General features: G+C 41.8%; 1 protein-coding gene across 1 annotated transcript in view; it reads left to right on the top strand.

The window, feature by feature from the left end:
• LOC110256768 (uncharacterized) overlaps window positions 1-4,605 on the top strand; it is a 130,140-nt gene extending 125,535 nt beyond the window's left edge. The window contains exon 5 of the transcript XR_014827046.1: window positions 132-4,605. The gene's annotated coding sequence lies outside the window, so the exon portion shown is untranslated. The remainder of the gene's footprint in view (window positions 1-131) is intronic.
• Window positions 4,606-20,327: the final 15,722 nt, after the last annotated feature.

Genomic DNA, 20,327 nt, shown 5'->3' with positions numbered 1-20,327 from the left:
TCCTAGAAAATACCCTCTCTCCACCTTTCTTGTTTCTGTTTCTGTTCCTTATGTATTAGTTTCCTATTGCTGCTATAACAAATGACCACAAACTGGGTGGCTTAAAACAACAAAAATGTATTCTCCCACAGGTCGAGAAGCCAGAAGTCTGAAATCCAAGTGTCAGCAGGGCCATGCTCCTTCAAAAGTCTCTAAGGGAGAATCCTACTTTGTCTCTTCCAGTTTCTGGTGGCTCCTGACATTCCTTGCTTGGCTCGTGGCCAGCATCACTCCAGTCTCTACCTCTGTCTCTACATAGCCTTCTCTTCTGCCTGTATTTCTCTCCATTTGTCTCTTCTAAAGACATTAGTCACTGGATTTAGAGCCTGCCTGTTAATTCAAGATCATCTCTTTGCAAAATCTTCAACTTAATTATGTCTGCAAAGACCCTTTTTCCAAATGAAGTCACCGCGAGTTAGGACTGGACATATCTCTTTGGGTGGAGTTGAGGAGTGTGGGGTGCACAGTCAGCTCACTATACCTTGCAACCCACTGAGCCTTCGGATGGATTTGCCAAACATTCCTGACTGGCCTTGCATAGTGTCCGTGACAAGCTGATGCACAGCCCACGACACAGACTGTTTATAAATTCTGACGAAATGAATAAAAAGCAATTTGCATTTTCTTGTGGGAAAAGTGCTTTGTGGCAGACTGTTTATGAATATTCTGGGATGGAGTCAAGCCTTGGTCTGTCACATCTGAACTGTCTTCCCTAGACTCTTTTATTTGTATTAATGAAAATATAGCAGAGTGTATTGAGCACTAGCTAGGTCCCTGGCTGTACCCAGCTCTTTATGGGGCGGCACAGTGATCTTCGGAGGGTGGTATGATTATCCCAGGAGTCACACTCCAGTTGGTCTTTCACCACCAGGATGACCTGTTTGGAGATCTGGCACCTTTGAAGGCTGTGGATATCAGAGGGAAGAAAAGGTGCTAGTGTGGGCAGCACCTACTATGTGCCAAGCCCTGCGTTTGGTGCTTCACGTTTATTATCTTCTTTGATTTTTATTATTATTATTATTACTATTACTATTATTATTGGCTGCACCTGAGGCATAGCCTGGGTGAAATTCCCAAATTGAAGCCACAGCTTCAATTTGCCACAGGTGCGGCAACTCTGGATCCTTAACCTACTGTGCCAGGTAGGGATTGAACCCCATCTCCAAAGAGACCTGAGCCACTGCAGTCAGGTCCTTAACCCACTGTGCCACAGCGGGAACCTCTCGTTTGACCTTTATAGCTCCTCCAGGAGAGAGAGGGTGCAGAAATTCGTGGAAGCCTGATCACATTAGCCAGGGTTTCCCATGGACACAACTCCCCTGCTGAAGTCAGTAGGACAAAGTCCCAGATGTTCCTGCTCATCAGCGCCCGGGAGTATCAGCCCCTACAGTCTACTCCTAACAACTTAGGGAAACATGACCCATGTAGACACCAGAATGGCCTTTGTAAGCTGAAGGTGAGACAGTACCTCCTGAATTAGAATACTCTTCTTGTTTGAGAAGCTGCTAATGTCACCTCCCAAGTTGTGGGTCTGGACAGGAACTGAAGTGAAGCAGCCTCCAAGGTCATACCGCAAAGGAAAAGCCTCTCTTGGCATAGGTTTTGTCTTAGTAGTTTTGTACCCCAACCCTAGGAAAGGATTTCTTTTCAAAAGCCTCACCCTAATCTCATAGTTTCCCTTTTCCTCCTTATAGCCAATGGTATCTTCCCCCCCAACCTAAAGTTGAGGACACAGTGCAGATCAAGATCCCAACTGACTTCCCCCTTTATTCCACTTCATGCAGCTCCATCCACACAGTCACCACGTCAGCCACCAGGACATTATCCTCAGCTCTCCTGTGCCCCAGAGCCATCAGGCATCGAATCCTGCTGCTCCATGACTTCCTCCCTCCTCTAGCAATCACTTCCCTGGATCAAATCAGTTCTTGCATTTTTTTCCTGGACCCAATCAGTTCTTGCTACCCCCATTAGCTTTCTTTTTTTCTTTTTCTTTTTCTTTTTTTGCCACACCCTCAGCATGCAGAAGTTCCAGAACCAGGGCTCAAACCTGCACCACAGTAGCCATCCAAGCCTCAGCAGTGACAATGGATGGATCCTTAACCCTCTGAGCCACCAGGGAATTCCTGAGCTCATCTTCTTTAAGAAAGAGACCCACTCTGGACCCCACCCCCATAGGCCTTTGAGGCAACTAAGAGCATGGAAGAAGAAAGGTCTGCCCAGCTAACCAGTTTTATGGAGAAGATCATACACTCATCAGACAAGAGTCTTAATTACTGTCACTCTGATGGGAATGACCATAAAAAGGCCCATGGTCTAAATTGGGCCAGATCAATGTCGTTAGCCAGCTCTTGAATTGTCTTCAGTCCAAAGATATTTTGGTCTAAGCCAGGAAGTGAAACAGTGAGGGTAAAAACATCTGAAACCTATGGGCATTTTCCACCTATTGATCCAAAGGCATCAGACGATGTAATGAACCCAAGCGTGGTTTGAGGAAAGTAGCTTTAGCTCAAATGAGAAGAGAATTTCCTGGGTTTGAATGAGCGTCTAAGTCAATTTCTACAGAGTTCCGGGAAAAGAGGAGTTTTGACAGCCATCCATTTGTTTGATCAATGCATTTAGGTCCTCAAATGGGTTACTTTCAAATATATGTGTATAAAGCCTGACAAGGCTCTTAATAAACCCATACTTGTCAATGAATCCAGTAATTGTCAAAGTTCCTCTTCAGTCTGCATAAGAAACATGCCCACAAATGTGACTTCTAAGGTCAGTTATAAAATTTAAGTTCACATATATCACATGTATCCTGATCTTTCTTTCAACACACTCTGAATTCCTGGGGCTGGAGTTATAAAGACAGATAGAATGTGGTCCCTGCCCTCAAGAAGCACAGTCTAGCTGGAGTGACTGGCACGTTAGCAAATGAGAGGTTTCTGTGGAGGGACAGAGTTAAGGATAGACGTATGTACCAACACGAGTGAGGTCCAGAGGAAGGGGTGTTAGGATGCCTGCGGAGGAGACAGAGTTTTCAAGCACAAAGGGGGAGTCTGGCAGGAAGGCAAGGGCCCTCCATTATGGGTGAACTGCTTATGCAAAGGCCCTGAGGTATGAAGTCTTAGTATTCAGGGGACTGCTAATGGTTAGGTATCATGAGTATTGGAACAGAGAGGGAAGGCATGTAGGATAAAGGTAAGGAAATATATGGAGTTCCTGTTGTGGCTCAGTGGAAACGAATCTAACTAGCATCCTTGACGCAGGTTCATTCCCTGGCCTTGCTCAGTGGGTTAAGGATCCGGCATTGCCATGAGCTATGACATAGGTCACAGACGTGGCTCAGATCCCACGTTGCTGTGGCTGTGGTCTAGGCCAGTGGCTACAACTCTGATTCAACTCCTAGCCTGGGAACCTCCATATTCTACAGGTGTGGCCCTAAAAAGGCAAAAAAAAAAAAAAAATCTAGCAAGAAGTCACGTCTTTCACTCACTGCTTCAGACAGCATTACTGAGTACCTGTTATAACATGCCAGGCAGGTACTGTTTGATACAGCTCTGAACAAGACAGATGCAGCTCCTGCCCTCATGGAGTTTCTGTTCTAATGGGAAGAGACAGAATAAGTTAATAAACATCATTTTAGATAGTGGATGAGTGTGAGGAAGGAAATAATCAGGGAGATGAGACAGAGTAATGGGTTTGGGAAAAAGTGTAGAAAAAGCATGGTCTGGGAAGACCATTCGGAGATGACGGCCATTAAAGAGGTAAAGGGTGAAAAGGCCAGAAATGAGGACTGAGCACCAAATGTAGAGTTTCCTATCATTTAGGGGACAGAGAGAGGAAGAAGAGGCAGCAAAGGAAACCAAAATAAATAATCAAAGATTAAGACATAAGTTGGGAAACGACAGAGTGATGGAATACAAGGGCAAAGGGAGTGTGCAGAGAGAGAGACCTCCACTACATCATTCACCTTTCACTTGGTGTTTTTAAAATAGATGGTTATTGGATTCCCAGATGAAGATAGTGAATGAAGCCAAGCATCTGATTTTCTGCCTCTTAAAACCTCACTTAAAACTATGTTAACCTCAGAAAACTAAATATAAAACTACCATATGACCCAGCAGTCCCACTCTTGGGCATATATCTGGACAAAACCTTCACTGGAAAAGATACATGCACCCTTATGTTCATTTCAGCACTATTCACAATAGCCAAAACATGGAAACAACCTAAATGTCCATTGACAGATGAATGGATTAAGAAGATGTGATATATACAGAAAAGAAAATCATGGACAGGGAGAAGAGACTTGTGGTTGCCAAGGGGAAGTGGGAGGGAGTGGGATGGACCGGGAATTGGGGTTAATAGATGTAACTGTTACCTTTGGAATGGATTAGCACTGAGATCCTGATGTATAGCACTGGGAAATATGTCTAGTCACTTATGATGGAGCATGATAATGTGAGAAAAAAGAATGCATACCTGTATGTCACTGGGTCGCCTTGCTGTATAGTAGAAAATTGACAGAACACTGTAAACCAGCTATAATGGAAAAAATAAAAATCATTATTTAAAAAATGTGGTATATATACATGATGGAATATTACTCAGCCATAAAAGAACAAAATAATGCCATTTGCAGCAACATGGATGAAACTAGAGACTCTCATACTAAGTGAGATAAGTCAGAAAGAGAAGGACAAATACCATATGATGTCACATATCTAGAATCTAATATATGACACAAATGAACCTTTCACAAATAAATAGAAAAGAAACTCATGGACTTGAAGTATAGACTGTGTGGTTGCCAAAGGGGATGGGGAGGGAGTGGGATGGACTGAGAGTCTGGGGTTGATACATGCAAACTATTGCATTTGGGGTGGATAAGCAATGAGATCCTGCTGTACAGCACTGGGAACTATATCTAATCACTTGTGATGGAACACGATGGAGGATAATATGAGGAAAAGAATGTATGTATATATGTATGGCTGGGTCACTTTGCTGTACAGTAGAAATTGACAGAACACTGTAAATCGACTATAATGGAAAAATAAAAATCATAAAAAAGTTTTAAAAAAAGAAAGGAAAGAAGGAAAGAAAGAAAGGAAAACTGTATTAAAGGAGGAGTTCCCTGATGGCTCAGAGTGTTGGGGATCCATTGTCACTGCTATAGGTCGGCTTCGATCTCTGGCCCGAGAGCTTCTGCATGCCATGGGCATGGCCAAAAAAAAATTTTTAATTAAAAAAAAAGCCTATATTAAATGAATTTTTTTGGTAAGACCTAAACCCACAAGCACAGGGAGAGTTACCTAGGAGACAGCATCAAAAATCTGGAATGTGGATGGGTGAGTATTAACTAACTTAACAGACACAAGGAAGCCAAGTCCTAAACTGGCAGTAGAGGATGTGAGAGCTAACATGATATAATGGAATATGGAGAAAATTCAAAAGACTCAGGAACTGGTGGCACCAAGTACCTTAGAAATGAAGATGAAGGTAGGTGACTCAAATTAGGAGGACTGGTTGAAAGCTGTTTGAGAAATAGCTAGCTTCCCTTCTCCCACTTCACATTATGTGTCTGTCCCTCTCTCACCTGGCAGAAGACGGGAGATGTAATTCTGGGAGAGAGTAAGTCACAGCTGAGGGCAGGAGCACTGTCGCAAAATAATGGAAAATTAGTAAACGGATGCAGACTGAGCTCTGGCTTCCTCCTGATTTCTGACCTTATTTGGTTGCCAGAACCCTGACATTCTAGTCTTTACCTTCAAAGCAAGAGAGTCAAAGAGCATTCCCCAAGAAACCTGATTTGCCCAAGAGGAAATAGCTAAAAATAAAACATGAGCAATACCCTAAGAATGGCTGATTTAGATCAATCTATAACGAAGTGTAAAATCTAGGAGCCCACCAACATACACAAAGTTCCCATTAGCTTTTTTGGCCCACCTCTCTTAAATATGTGCAGATGGCCATGGATTACTTGACTCCTGAGAAATGAACTCTCACATTCACAGTCAATTGATTTTTGAAAAGGATACAAGATAATTCAATGGAGGAAGGAACAGTATTTTCAACAAGTGATCTAGGACAACTGGATATCTATATGAAAAGCATGGTTAACCCCCTATCTCACACCGTACACAAAAATTTGGACTATAAACCTAAAAGTAAGAGCAAAAACTGTAAAATTACTAGAACAAAATATAGGAGTAAATCTTCATGATCTTGGGTTAGGAAATGATTTCTTAGGTATGATGCAAAAGGATAAGCAACCAAAGAAAAAAACAGATAATATGACCTCATCAAAATTGAAAACTTTTATGGTTCAATGGACACAATCAAAAAAGTGAAAAGACAACTCACAGAATGGGAGAAAATATTGCAAATTATATCTCTGAAAAGGGCCTTGTATCCAGAAATACAAAGAACTCTTACAAATTAATAATAAGGATGAATAGCCCAATTTAAAAATGGGTAAAGGATTTGAGTAGACATTTCTCCGAAGAAAATCATCATTTGATGTGAGGGAAATGAATATCAAAAGCACAATGAGATACCACCTCACACCCATTAGGATGATTAAAATCAAGAATACAAGCAATGGTGAACAAGTGGATAAATTGGAACCCATATATACTGCTGCTGGGAATGTGAAACGGTGCAATTGTTTTGAAAAATCGCCTAGCATTTCCTCAGAAGTTTAGATATTGTGATAACATATAACCTAGCAGTTGTAGTCATAGGTGTATATGCAAGAGAAATGGAAATGTATGTCCACACAAAAACGTGTACACATAAGTTCATAGAAGCATTTTTTAAAAAATTTTTGATGTGTAGTTGATTTACAATGTTGTGTTAATTTCTGCTGTACAGCAAAGCAATTCAGTTATACATAGGTATACACTCTTTAAAAATATTCTTTTCCATTATGCTTTTTTATTACTCAATACATTTTGTTACATTTATAGTTGTACAATGATCATCACAACCAAACTTTATAGCATTTCCATCCAAACCCCCTAACCTGTCTCATTGGGAATCCATAAGTTTTTCAATGTCTGTGAGGCAGCATCTGTTCTGCAAAGAAGTTCATTGTGTCCTTTTTTTAGATTCCACATGTAAATGAGGATATTTAATGTTGGTGTCTCACCATCTGACTGACTTCACTCGGCATGATAATTTCTAGGTCCATCCATGTTGCTGCAAATACCCTTATTTTGTTCCTTTCAATGGCGGAGTAATATTCCACTGTGTATAAGTACTACATCTTCTTTATCTACTCCTCTGTCGATGGACATTTATGTTGTTTCCATGTCTTGGCTATTGCAAAGAGTGCTGCAGTGAACATTGGAGTACATGTGCCTTTTCGAGTCATGGTTTTCTCTGGATAGATGCCCAGGAGTGGGATTGCTGGATCCAATGGTAGTTCTATTTTTAGTTTTCTGAGGAATCTCCATACTGCTTTCCACAGTGGTTGCACCAATTTACATTCCCACCAACAGTGTACTAGGGTTCCTTTTTCTCCACACCCTCTCCAGCCGTTATTGTTTGTAGACTTTTTGATGATGGCCATTCTGGCTGGTGTAAGGTGGTACCTCATAGTGGTTTTGATTTGCATTTCTCTAATGATGAGTGATGTTGAACACCTTTTCATGTGGTTTTTGGCCATCTGATGTCTTCTTTGGAGAATTGTCTGTTTAGATCTTCTGCCCATTTTTTGATGGGGTTGTTTGTTTTTTTTTGGTATTGAACTGCAGAAGGTATTTATAAATTTTGGAGATTAATCACTTATCAGTCGCTTCATTTGCAAATATTTTCTCCCATTATGTGGGTTGTCTTTTTTTCTTATTTAAGGTTTCCTTTGCTGTGCAGAAGTTTAAGTTTAAGTCCCATTTGTTTTTTCGTTTTGGGTTTTTTTTTTACCGTTACTCTAGGAGGTAGATCTAAGATGTTGCTGTGGTTTATGTTGGAAAGTGTTTGCCTGTGTTTTCCTCTAAGAGTTTTAGAGTATCTGGTCTTATATTTAGGTCTTTAATCCATTTCGAGTATATTTTTGTGTATCATAGAAGCATTATTTGTCGTAGCGAAAAAGTGGAAAAACCTAAACATCTAACAGCTGCGTAATGCATAAATATATTGTATATTCATACAATGGAATATCATTTGGTCATAAAAAGGAGGGAAATACTCATAAATGTTATAGCATGGATAAATGTTAAAAGCATTATGCTAAGTGCAAGAAGCCAGGGACCGAAAAAGGCACATATCGTGTGATTCCTTTTACATGAATTATCCAGATTAAGCACCTAGATAGAGACAGAAAGTGGTTTGAGGTTGCCTAGGCTAGGGTGACAGGAAATGGGGAGTGATTGCTAATGGGCATGGGATTTCTTTTCAGGGTGTTGAAAATGTTCTAAAATTAGATTATGGTGATGGTGTCACAACTCTGAATATATTAAAACAAATCAGCTGTACATTTTAATCTTATGGAATATGAAAAATATTTCAATAAAGCTGCTAAAATCTCATTAATCATAAAGATATCAACCAAACTTAAAGATACTGTCAATATCTTCATAGCACTACACTGTGTTACCCCATCTTACTGCTTAAGGCCCTCTTGGCACTTTTTCAACTTGTAATAACCTTGTAAAGCCGGTTGATCTGCAAAAGTAAGATGAAGCAAGTCAACGTTTTGTAATTAGAGGGAAGAGGTCCTTCCAAGTTCAGTGGTTGGTCAGGTTTTTAATCAATAGGAAGGGGTATGTCAGTAAGTGTTGCTTTACAACATCTTATAACCTAACACTTTAACTTTTTTTTTTTTTTGTCTATTTTTGCCATGGCATATGGAGGTTCCCAGGCTAGGGGTCTAATTGGAGCTGTAGCCACTGGCCTACACCACAGCTACAGCAACTTGGGATCAGAGCCACGTCTACAACCTACACCACAGCTCACGGCAACGCCAAATCCTTAACCCATTGAGTAAGGCCAGGGGTCAAACCCGCAACCTCATGGTTCCCAGTCGGATTTGTTAACCACTGAGCCACGACAGGAACTCCTAATATATGTTTATTAACTGTTTGCCTGGTATTCATAAGACTTGCTTGTCTTTTGGAGAACCTGAGGAGTAAGCAGAAAAAGATGCTCAGCCAGAGGTCCTACTGAATTTGTCTTCACTAATGTTGATTATATGATTTCTCTGGATGTGAGGCCGAAGGGAGCAAAAAGCCAGTGTGTCATGGTTGTCACTAGGTCCAAATCTGGACACAAATGAACCTGGCTTGGAATTCTTCCCTTACCACTTAGTAGCTGTGTGACCTTCTGCATGCTGCTTGCCTCTCTGTGCTTCCATTTCCTCTCTGTAAAATGAAAATTCTATCCTTATCTCCGTTTTCAGTTGAGCCCCCAGCCTGTTGTAGGCACCATTGTTTTAAAAAGGTTTTTAGGAGTTCCCGTCGTGGCGCAGTGGTTAATGAATCCGACTAGGAACCGTGAGGTTGCGGGTTCGGTCCCTGCCCTTGCTCAGTGGGTTAAGGATCCGGCGTTGCCGTGAGCTGTGGTGTAGGTTGCAGACGCGGCTCGGATCCCGCGTTGCTGTGACTCTGGCATAGGCCGGTGGCTACAGCTCCGATTTGACTCCTAGCCTAGGAAACTCCATATGCCGCGGAAGTGGCCCAAGAAATAGCAAAAAAAAAAAAAAAAAAAAGACACACACACACAAAAAAAATTAAAGTAATTACTGATAGACATTAAAAAAAATAAATAAATAAAATAAAAAGGTTTTTAATAGGCATTTATGAGCAATACAGCTTAGTGATTTTTCCTGACTTAAAAAAATTGTGTTGCCATTTTTTACAGATCAGTATCTTATCCTTCTTTCATTAGTTTTATTTTGATGTGTTTGTTATTAAGTTACTTGTCAGAGTACTTCCCTGAAACTCGGCTGTCAATCAGGAAATAAAGAAGTAAAGCATTGATTGCTGTGTATTTTGTTACTTAGCAATTGTGGCTCTACTGCTGCTTAGCAAAAGCATGTAGAGTGCAGATTCAGAATGAGGACGCCTAGCTGAAGAATCCTGTTCTTCTCACATGGGGTCGGGGCAGTAAAGGACAGTGAGGGCAACAGGCGTTGCCTATCTCCTCAGGTCAGACTTGCCTTTTAAGGCCCCATTTATCCTGGGGATTCTCTGAGGGCTGAATAGGAGTCTTTGTTTTGTTTTGTTTTTTGGCTACACTCATGGCATGTGGCAGTGCTTGGGCCAGGAATTGAACCTGCACCACAGCAGTGACCCAAGCCACAACAGTGACAACACCAGATCCTTAATCCACTGAGCCACCAGGGAACTCCAGTCTTTGTTACAATGCAGATATTTCTTGGCCATCAGCAGCCCCTGAACAATAATAATTAAATTCAGTTTTCTCTGCTATTTTGCCAACTTTCAGTCATATAAACACTAGAGTTTTCCAATTTTTACAAAGTTTTGTCATACTGAAACCATATTTGTCAAGCTAGAGGAAGAAGACAAATCCTTTTTTTTTTTTAATTAGAGTATAGTTGATTTACAGTGCTATGTCAATTTCTGCTGTACAGCTTAGTGACCCAGTCATACAAAAATATATACATTCTTCTTCTCATGTTATCTTACATCATGTTCTATTCCAAAAGATTGGACATAGTTCCCTGTGCTGTACAGTGACAAACCTTATTTGACAGCGTAATGTTTAGTTTTCAATCATTTTGAATATTTGTACTCTAACCCTGACCCCACATACTTTAAAGATGGGCCCAGTGGCTTCAATCAGATAATCAGAATGTTCTTTTTCTAAAATTTAGCCAATTATTATTATTTACACTAAGTGTATGTGTCAGACTTCCTATTAAGTATTTCTACATATTACCTTATTAAATCTTCCCAATAGCCCTATGTCAGAGGTAATTTTATTGTCTTTGCTTTACAGAGAAGAAACTGAAGCTTGGAGAGTTTAAGTGACGTGTTCAAGGTCCTATAACGTTTAGGTTGGGAGCTGGGATCTGACCTCAGGAGGCCCCAGGAACTCTGGAAAAGGGTGTGTAGAGACAGCTGACCTTGATGCATCCCCACATCCCTGTGGGGAACCTGGACAGAAGGGAGGAGATGTGGGAGGGTCAGGGTTTTGGGAGAAAGGACTGTGAGGATACGCTCCAGCCAACTCTGCAGTCAAACTGGAGATGTGATGTCATCTCCAGGGAGAAGCCCCAAGTGCCAAAGGCTACCAGATGTCTGAATAGGTGGGAAGGAGTGCCGCGTTGCCAGTTCTTCCTGTGCTCCTGATTTTAACAATGCACAGGTAAGAAGAATGTCCTTTTATTTTTGTTACTCTTAGATGCTCAGTCATTCAACAGCAAATTCAGAGGACTGATTCCTCCCTCCCTCGAACCCTCTCTCTTTCTCTCCTTCTCTCTCTCTTTCTTCCAGGAAATACATACTGAGCTACAACTATGCATTAAGCATTATGCCGAGTATTGAACAAAACAGACTGGGCCTCACCCTTATGTCTTTTGGAAAGACAGACAGCAACTTATCGTAAAGAGCCTGAAAATTATGACACTAAATGCCATGAAGGAGACACATGTGCTCTAGGAAAATAAGTACTAGGGAAATCTAGCCCAGGCTCAGGGTATCAGGGAAGGCTTCCCTGAGGAGGTGACATTTGCACAATGATTTAGGTGGTGGTAGAGGTTAATCGTACAAAGATTCAGGAGAATATGTCAGGCTGGGAGCCCTATGAGGGAGGGTTGGAGCATGAAGGTTCTGAGTAGGCAAAGTATGACCTCCTGCCTATTTTAGCAAATGAGGTGTTCTTGGAACAAGACCATACTCGCTTATTTAACTACTGCTTAAGGCTGCACGCGGCTATGGTTGCAGAGTTGAGTAGTTACAACAGAGAATTTTGGCCCCAAAGCCTAAAATATTTACTCTCTGCTCTTTACAGAAAAAGTCCGCAGACCCCTGATCTAGGGGGAGTTCCCAAATGAATGCAATGCTAGGCAGACCAAAGAAAAAAAATTCCAAACAACATCAGGCCTGCTGGATTTGCCAGGCAGGTACCCACAAGCTTTGTAGAGGAAGCCACTTCTGCTCTTGTGGCCAGAGTTGAGCAGAACAGACATCAGTCCCAGAGCAGCCTGCAACATACATCAGCTGGACACAAGGGAGGCTGATCAATACTGAAGTGACTCAGCACAAAAGGGCATGGGGTGGGGGGCATATGGGGGGCTCCACTGATGGGAACTAACCAATCAGACCTTCTCTTTTGGAAATGTAAATGCCAGGTCAGCAAAATAAGGAGGGCTTTTTGCACTCAGATTGATAAGGCCAACAACTGATAAAGCCAACAACATTTAGAAATGTCCTGGTTTCTGTATAGTTCACTCTACATCCCAGGGTATAAATAAGAATCCATATAATAAACCTCCTTGGCTGAAGGAAAGCCAAGCCTGACTTTTCCTCCTAAGGAATTTACTTGTCTTTTTTTTTTTTTTTTTTTTTTTTTTTTTTTGCTTGCATCTGTGGCATGTGGAAATTCCTGGGCCAGAATCAAACCTGCCAATCCTTAAGCCTTAACCCAATAACCCAGGGAACTCTAGAACTTGCCTATCTTGATCCCTACAATTTGATGCTCTGGGAATATCTTCCTCTGCTTTTTCAAGGGAAAAATATTTCCATCCTTGAATTCCACACAGTAAGAAACAAACTTCTCTTCTCACAAGGAATAATATAGTCAAAAGAAAGATTCCCTCATTGAAAGAGAATTTAAGCACCTCAGTAGGTGGCCATGGAGACATAACTACAAGTTTTCTGGGGAGGAAGCTGAAGTAAAATCTAAGCAACCACTGGTAGTTGGGTCAGAGACCTGAGTTCAAGTCCCTGCTAGGACACCAGGGGCAAATCACTTCTCTTCTCCTCTCCTCTCCTCTGGGGAATGAAGCTTTCTGCATTTTTTTTCCAAAGCTATAGAATAATGACTGGATCAAGAGGACATTGTGGCTAGAGTGATAAAAGTAGAAAGTGGGAGATGAAGCCAGAGAGGTGACAGGGACCAGATCATTTGGAAGCTTGGACTTAACTGTATTTTTTGTTTTGTTTTGTTTTGTTTTCAAATGATTTTTGTGTTTTCCATTATAGCTGGTTTACAGTGTTTTGCCAATTTTCTACTGTACAGCCAAGTGATCCAGTCACACATACACATGTATATTCTTTTCCTCACATTATCCCCCATCATGCTCCATCATAAGTGACTAGATATAGTTCCCAGTGCTATACAGCAGAATCTCATTGCTTATCCATTCCAAAGGCAATAGTTTGCATTTATTAACCCCAGATTCCCACTCCATCCCACTCCCTCCCCCTTGGCAACCACGAGTCTGTTTTCCAAGTCCATGAGTTTCCGTACTTCACTGTTGAACTTCAGTTTCAGCTTGCATGAGACAGGGAGCTTTGTTAGCTTCTTGTGGTGGTTATAGCAAAGTGCTATAACCTTTAGTGGCTTAAAGCAACATAAATTTATTATCTTATAGTTCTGGGGGTCAAGAGCTGGACTGAAATTAAAGCGTTTGCAGGGCTGTGTTCCTTTCTGGAGGCTCTCTGCCTTTTCCAGTCATCACATCTGTATGGGTATCGAACAGGCAACTGGCAGTCGCTATCACAAGCATCGCGACAGAACAGGATGTTATATAAGCATGTATCAGGGGCCGCGTCAAGGCCTGACCTGGACAGCCTCTTAGAAATAAATATTTAGACTTGAAGGGTAGTGGTTGCCTACAAAGGGAAGAGGAAAAGAGTTTCAGGTAAAAGAAGTAGCATGTGAAAAGGCCTAGAGGTAAGAAAAACAACTAGGGACAAGGAGGAATCACAAGAACTTTAGGAATCTTGGAGCACAGCCACGAGCAGGGAGGATATTAAGAAATGGAGTGGGAAGGTGGACAAGAGCTAGATAGTGAAAGCCTGCTTCTGAAATGTCTCATAAGTCCAACCTACTACTGTAGTCTAGTCCCTGATCCTCTTTTGCCTGGATTCTGGCAAAGGTTCCTCATGAGTCTCACTCTCCCTTGATATAGATTCCATTTGTAATTTGCTACCAGCTATATCTTAAAACATAGCATTTATCCATCTATCCATCCATTCATCCTACGAGCATGCTCACTAGTATGTACTTTGGGGGCTGAGGGTACAGAGACAAGAAAGCTATGGTCTTTGCTCATGAGCAGCTCACAAGTGTACTTGTGATCCAGAGCAAATCATAGGAAATCTCAGAACATGGTAAGAAATGCTGTTTGGGAGGGGACCACAGAGTTCACTGAGAACAATGGAGAAGATGCTAACCCAGACTTAGAGGAGGGCAGGAAGGACAGGGGTGGGGTGAGGGGTGAACAGTCAGGGAGAACTTCCTGGTAGAGGTGACATTCCAGTTCAGTCATTAAAAAACCCCAAGTAGGAGTTATTCAGCCAGTGGTCAGGGCTGCCAAAAAGTGTTAAGATCAGAAGGAAAGTATTCATTCACATATCCACAAATATTTCTGGAGTACCATCATGTGCTAGGCAAGAATGACAAAAATAAGAGAAGAAAGATAATTTTGTGTTTAGGAGTCTTCAAACAGTCCCATACGGCTGAAGAGCAGGGCCAGGATTAGGGTGAGATGAATGAGGCACGCACCTTGGGCACAAAATTTAAGGGGGCACCAAAAACCCCAATCATCAATATAAATAACATTTTTTTCTTTTTTTCTTTTTTTTGGGGGGAGGGGCTTTTTAGGGCCTCACCCATGGCATATGGAAGTTCCCAGGCTAGGGGTTGAATCGGAGCTACAGCTGCCAGCCTATGCCACAACCATAGCAATGAGGGATCTAAGCCACATCTGTGACCGACACCACAGCTCACGGCAACTCCACCAAGCGAGGCCAGGGATCAAATCTGCATCCTCATGGATACTAGTTGGGTTCGTTTCTACTGCACCACAACAGGGATTCCACGATAAATAATATTTAATGCAACATCTAAAAAATAAAAATAATCTATCTATGATAAACAAAATATCAAGATTTCATGTAAAGACAGGATCTGACAATGCCATGCCAAGAAATACTGGTGCCTGAGACAACAGGAAAAATGTGGACAAAAAAGGGTTGCCTCCTATTTCAGTAAACAAAGAATGTTGCCTGCCATCAAGTCATCAGCCACAACAGCCATCCCCTATGGTGTACCCTGAGGAAAATTCAGAATGGACAAAAACAGAACACTGGCCCTGGATAGTTAAGATTCGTATCTAGGTGATCATGTCAATGAGCTCAGATGCTTGCATTTTCCCATATGTAGAAAAGCACCAAAACCATACACTTGAGATCTCAGGGGGGAGGGGGTTGTGATTAGCAGTAATCTTTTGATATTCAACTACATGTTTTGTTTCGTTTTCAGCAAAAATTCCTTTATATCCAGGCTCCTCCCTCCCTCTTTGGAGCAGTTCCTCAGAGCTATCTGAGAGGCTGTTTCCCAGGCTATAGTTCCCAGCAAATTCTTCAAACGAAACATAACTCACAACTTTTAGGTTGTGCATTTTTCTTCAGTTGCCATGTGAATCTCTCTATATGCTTTTTTGTATATTTTAACAGCTAGTTTATTGCAGAATGTTGAAGTAGTTGAAAATATGCTGAAATTTTGAAAAGTAGATATATTAAAGTTCACATTAAGTTTAAATATTTTATTTATACCCCAGAGTTTATTATAATTTTACTTTCCTGGCCTTAATGAAAGCAAATTCAGGTCATATTCAGGTCATAGGTCACAGATGCAGCTCAGATCCAGTGTTGCATAGGCCAGCAGCTACAGCTCCAATCCCACCCCTTGCCTGGGAACTTCCATATGCCACAGGTGCAGCCATAAAAAGAAATGATAATAATAATAGCCGTAAAAAGAAATAATAATAATAATAATATCTTCAACATCTCCTTATGGATTGGTGAGAGAAGAAGCTGAAGCGTAAGCAAAGGGCATAGTTTGCCATGCTAATGAGTTTGGACTGTATCCTGAAGGAATATTGACCTAAAATGAGAGGTTTGGGGGTCAGAGTTTGTTCAGATTTCCACTCTTCCACTTAACTACTGACTTTTGGCAGATTATTTATCTGGATCAAGTGTCTGTTTCTTCATCCATGAATGAATGATTGTACCTGTTTCTAAGGACAACTGTGAGAATGTAAATGCTTCTTAAGTGCTTAGCACAATGCTTCCCATTTACTGTGCTCTTGGTCGTGATAACTATTACTATGAATATGGTTGGGAGGAGCCACTGAAGAATTTTTAGCAACAAAGTGACAAAGTCAGACTTGTACTGGAGAAAGATCATTGTAGCAGCAGTATGGAGAATGAGTAGAGTGACTAGGTTGGAGAAACTGAAGAATTAAAGTCATGGCAAGAGAAAAGAAGAGAGCCTGCAATAAGGGTCTGGTGATATGGCTAGAGAAGTGGGGACACACTTGAGATATACTAAGGAGATAGAATTAAAAGAATTCAGGGAGTTCCCGTTGTGGCTCAGTGGTTAACAAATCCTACTAGGAACCATGAGGTTGCGGGTTCAATCACTGGCCTTGCTCAGTGGGTTAAGGATTTGGCGTTGCCGTGAGCTGTGGTGTAGGTTGCAGACGTGGTTTGGATCCTGTGTTGCTGTGGCTCTGGTGTAGGCCAGTGGCTACAGCTCCAATTAGACCCCTAGCCTGGGAACCTCCATATGCCGCGGGAGTGGCCCTAGAAAAGGCAAAAAGACTGAAAAAAAAAATTAAGAGAATGTGGGAGAGTAAGGGGGCAAGCGAGGTTTGGATGGGTGGGAATGGTAGGGAACACAGAGGAGGGGCCAACTTGGGAAGGATATTTATTAGGATTAGGTTTGACTGAATATATAACAGAAAATCCAGGGCTGCTCTGGTAGCTCCAAGAAATCATCAGGGATCCAGAGGTCTGTCTGCTCTGCCAACTTTAGCATCTGGCTTCCATCATCAAAGTTACCTTAAGGTCCAAAATAGCTGCTGGAGCGCCAGAAATCCTGCACTACATTCCAGACAGTGCAGTGGAAGGAGGAACAAGAGGGGAAAGCAAAATGATGTAGCTTCCAGCTAGTCAGTTTCCTTTAAGAGACTTCCAGGAGTTCCCGTCATGACTCAGTGGAAAGGAATCTGACTGGTATCCATGAGAACGAGAGTTTGATCTTTGGCCTTACTCAGTGGGCTAGGGATCCGGCATCGCTATGAGCTGTGGTATAGGTCACAGATGTGGCTCGGATCTGGCGTTGCTGAGGCTGTGGCTGTGGCTAGCAGCTACAGCTCCAATTCAACCCCTAGCCTGGGAACCTCATATGCTGTGGGTGCGGCCCTAAAAAGACAAAAAAAAAAAAAAAAAAAAAAAAAAAAAAAAAAAAAAGAAAGAAAAGAGAGACTTCCTAAACACTTCTTAAATATCAGAAACCGGTAACATGGCCACATCTAAATATAAGAGAGATTGTGGAATAAGTGCTTTTTATCTCCATGCATTGATATTCATGATAAAATGGGAGTTCTCTTACTAATAAAGAATGGGAGAATAGACACTGGGCAGGCAACCAGCAGTGTCTGCCAGAAGGAAGACATTCAGTTTGGGTCAAGTTAAATTGGAGATGTCTCAAGTATAGGTAGGAGAGATGGGTAGCTGGAGAGGTGAGTTGAAGTCTTTGAAATGGATGTCTTCATCCAGGTAAAGGATGCAGAGTAAAAATAGAGGTGGACCAAGAAGAGAACCACAGAATTACTCAAAAATGTTATGGGCTAGTAGAAGGATAGTAGCCCTAAAAAACAAAACCAAAACAGAGAAAGAAAAGCATGAGAAATCAGCATAGTAATGTTTAATCATTCAGGGGTACAAAATGTAGAGGTTTTTTTGTTTTGTTTTGTTTTTTAAAGAATCAATAACTCTCCTCTTCCTTACCTGAGTTCTGAACTAATTAAGGGTGAGTGTGGCCATCAAGTAGATAGATGGTAGCTAAGATAATAGAGAGAAATGTCTGAGTTGCCTTGAGGGCCAGATGAGAACAAAGACCATGAATTTGTAGATGCAAGAGGGGAGGAGGTAGATGATTGGATTGGTCCAGAGCTGAGGTTTTGCAGGTGGAAATGATGGAAGGAAAAGGATTAATGTTATACTCTTGGTTAAAAGCCTTTGGAGACTTTAAAGGCCACAAAGGAGTACCTGTCGTGGCTCAGTGGAGATGAATCTGACTCATATCCATGAGGACTCGGCTTCGCTCAGTGGGTTAAGATCCAGTGTTGCCGTCAGCTGTAGTGTAGGTTGCAGATGTAGCTCGGATCCTTCGTTGCTGTGACTGTGGTGTAGGCCAGCAGCTACAGCTCTGCTTCGACCCCTAGCCTGGGAACTTTCTATTTCACAAAATAGAAGCCAAACTTGTCCCGGTATTTAAGCCCTCCATCATTTGGCTCAAGTCTACCTGACTACCTTACCTCCATCTCTCTTATTCTTTGTACTGACCCTATTCACGCCACCCTCCAACCATCCTGGTTTTAAGTTCCCTAAATTCTGTTGGATTCCCAACTTCTGAACTTTGTTCTTCTAAGCCTTAAAGCCTAATGCAAATTCCATTTGTCACAAGAAGCTTCCCACCTTCCCCATCCTGAATTTCCCTTTCAACTTCTATTGAACTAGAATTGCCCATCTATGCTCATTCTCAATCCTCTCTCCCTCCTTGGAGAAGCTGCCTCACCCACCAGAAGAGGCAAACCCCTTGGGCATAAATGATAGTATTAGCAGAGCCCAGCTGCAGTGACTGGGCTTGAAATAGCAGGTCACATTAGGTACCCTATAGAAATAGAGGACCCTATAGATGTGGGTGCAGAGCTGATGCCTCCCAAAGTTGCCTGCGTGCTGAGGTTATGGCGGAGTAGGAACCAAGAGCCTTATGGGGGGAAACGGCAGGGACTTGCATAGAGATGCAGAGACAAGATACTCAGTGGGGCCAGAAAGAATGAGAAAGGGAGAGAGCCCTCTCACTTCCAGGTTGCTGGAGTTTTCTGAGCCCCAGCTGAATGCCTTGGAGTTCAATGATGTCTTTAACGTGAATCCAGTTTGAGTTAACTGGAGGCAGTTTCTCTTCCTTGCAATCAACTGTATCTACCCTTGAACCAAAAGGCTCTCATCCCACAGTGCTCTGGGTACTATCTTTTAACATCAGTTACGTAGGTGTATGTCTGCTTCACCTGGGCCTGGCACCCCTGAGGGCAGGGACTCTGACCTATTCATTCAATATCCCTGGAGCCTGGCACATGTTGGATGCTCAAAAATATTTGTTGAATTTGAATTCTGACACTGCACAAAATGGTTTAATGTATCATTTTTTGGCAAACAGTCTAAACTTCTTTACGCTTTTCTCCATATTTTGTGATATTTGCATTATTTTATATCATTTTTATCAAGTTAGCTTGCATGCTACTCACACACTCCCATACTCACCTGCTTTGGCTTTCTCAGCCTATTTCGTCACCAGGAGGGATTCAGAGTTTAACAGCAGAAGTGGTCCATGCTCACTCCAGCTGGTGAGAATGTTAGTCTTACATGCATGCCATCTTCCAGTATTCTTCCCCTTGAAATGGATACTTCCCATGAAACCTATTTGGGCAGCTTAATTTCAGTGATGTCACTTAAGACTCATCAAAAGGTCAGCAAGCAGGCTAAGTACTTCTTCCTTCAAAAACTTACTCAGAATCGGAGCTGAGGAAGCCAAAAGTTCTCAGACTTCTGAGTTTCTTTGAACTAGGATTAATTTTTTTTAAAAGTTTGCTGAATTTATATTCTTCCAGGGAATGCCATTTAAAATAATAAGCTTCTATCAACACTGCATTCATCACCTCCCACAATGCACAGGACAGACCTCATAACAAAGACTTTTCCAGCTCCAAATGGCAGTAGTGCAAGGTTCAGAAACCCTGCTTAGTTGAATCACTGAGTGAAAGGCAAAAGAAGAAAAGCCCCCAACCTGGCAGACATTTGCAGGTTGACATGTGGGGGTTGATTGGCAGGTGTGCTATGTTGAGGTCAGCCAGCCAAGAGCTGGACTGGCTACCCCAGGCCTGGGCAGGGTGGAGGGACAGCTCCAACACTCATGGACATTTTGATTTTTAAATGAGATAAGGTATATTAAATGCTTAACACTATGCCTGGCACATAAATTCTCTATAAATATAATAATTTATTGTTATTGTAAGTATTCAATACATGTTTGCTATT

The sequence above is a fragment of the Sus scrofa genome, chromosome 14, assembly GCF_054392235.1.
Source record: "Sus scrofa isolate SSC_HxYL_T2T_F1_AM1 chromosome 14, Sscrofa_HxYL_maternal_Yorkshire_Landrace_v2.0, whole genome shotgun sequence".
NCBI classification, from domain to species: domain Eukaryota; kingdom Metazoa; phylum Chordata; class Mammalia; order Artiodactyla; family Suidae; genus Sus; species Sus scrofa.
The sequence above is the reverse complement of the archived record's forward strand: the minus strand, read 5'-3'. Positions and strand labels throughout refer to the sequence as shown.